The sequence below is a fragment of the Helianthus annuus genome, chromosome 9 (assembly GCF_002127325.2).
Source record: "Helianthus annuus cultivar XRQ/B chromosome 9, HanXRQr2.0-SUNRISE, whole genome shotgun sequence".
NCBI lineage: Eukaryota > Viridiplantae > Streptophyta > Magnoliopsida > Asterales > Asteraceae > Helianthus > Helianthus annuus.
The window spans coordinates 163,020,243-163,022,121 of NC_035441.2; the positions used below are offsets into that span (position 1 = coordinate 163,020,243).

The 1,879-nt window shown below is 37.5% G+C and overlaps 1 long non-coding RNA gene across 1 annotated transcript; it reads left to right on the forward strand.

Annotated features, from left to right (window-relative positions):
* Positions 1-923: 923 nt before the first annotated feature.
* On the forward strand, positions 924-1,679 carry LOC110874891. The gene is made up of 2 exons (XR_002556301.2): positions 924-979; positions 1,493-1,679. It is a non-coding gene; the product is annotated as an uncharacterized LOC110874891 (long non-coding RNA).
* Positions 1,680-1,879: the final 200 nt, after the last annotated feature.

Here is a 1,879-nt window from a genome sequence, read left to right on the forward strand (position 1 = left end):
TTCGGCTAATGCCGGTTTTGCTTTGGGCTATAAAATGAGTTTTATAAATTCTTTTGACCCCAAACCTTTTTCTACTGATTTGAAATGTTAAATAAATTATTTTGAGCCTTCTGGAATATTAAAAATATCAGCTTTTTTTACAGAAAACCCGGAAATGGCTCTAAATCGCCTTTTTAAGCATTTTTAGCGCATAAGTATGTACTAGAACCTTTTTAAGCATAAAGGATTGATACCTGCTGATGTGTTCAGTAAGTTTTTATACTTTTAACAGTAGGCAAATATTTTAAACTCAGAATTCCAGAATTCACCTTTTAGGCACATGTGAAATTACCAAAATGCCCCTACGGTGCATAGTAAGGTTAAAGGTAATAAAATTCACCTAGGTTTGATACCCTACTGTTATAACTTAGTAAATTAAGTATATTTACTGATTTAATCAGACCTGTACTTCAGGTTATGATTTAAACCCTTGTACACCCTTTAAAATGACCAAAATGCCCTCATAAGGCATAAATTGGGTTTAAAACCATTTGGGGCATAATGGAATGTATCATTCTGATATCACAACATGTTTAAGGCATATTAACTTAGGAAACTTGTATATGACTCTTATGGTTACTCGTTACGCACTTTATGCGTTCGAATCGGCGTAGGTAACTAGTTTACCCATTTTAGCCGAAACGGGTCAAACCATATCATTTCAGTCTCAAAATCCAGAATGTGATTAAGTTACCCATATTAAACAAGTATGCAAGCTTGTTGGGTCAAAACCACATTCTAAAACGGTCTTCGCCTTATCGTGCGTTTAAACCGTAATCTTCATTTAAGAACTAACCGGTCTAGGCTTAGGCCAAATTAAAGACCCGTTAGAAATCTAATAGATTATTAAAAACCTTCGTTCCAGATTTAGGAGCCCAGTAAAAGCTATCTGTACTTGCTTGGTGGTATACGGCTGGGATTAAATTTATATTTAGCTCAGGTAAATACGTTTAACTTATTTTCCCTATACGGGCTTGGGGTACGGTATATAAAATACCGCTTGGTCGGGTAATTGACCTTAACCGGTCTGTGGTTATGTGCAGTCAAGTGACCTGTTTAAAAATGCTGTTTTGTTTGTTTAATGCCTTTGGGAGTTTAATGACCATGTCCCGGATATCCTTGGCATCATTCAAAGAATGGCCACGACCTTAGCACTCGGGTGTAGGCGTACACCCGTAGTGCAGTACAACATGTATAATCGTCGATACGAGAGAAGTCTCGCGGCGGAATTATATTAAGTGGTGTGTCTATTAATCTTTAACCCGGCACGACCCGGGCTACCGAACGCAGAATAAACATGTAATTCTTTTACAAGATTATTAAGCAAATAATTATCCCAAGTTATAAAATGTTTTGTGCCACGGGCATTTAAATCAAATTTTTAAAAACCCTTTTCAAAATGAGTCAGTTAAATTGTATTTACCAGTGAAAACTGACGTATTTTCCCAAAAAGACTAAGTGCAGGTACTACGCGTAATAGGCTGGTTTCTCCTAACATCATATAGAAGTCTCGCAGGCTTAGATGCCTGAAGTCTGTTGAACAATGTTTTATTTTATTTGCGATCCGCCTGTGGATCTTTTACTTTCCGTATTGTAATACTTGGATATTACTTCATACCGGATTGTAATATATTTTTGCTTCCGTTGTACATTTAAATTGTGTGGTTTGACTATGATGATATCAACTACGTCACGTACTCCCCACCGGGCCCACCGGTAATACGTGGAAATATCGGGGTGTGACATGACCCTATAGTGTCCTCTGCCCTCTCATTTGTATCCTGTCCACTACTGCCCTCCTGTTTAGTTTGCAGAGTCAACTCAGCATCTGAAACAGGGG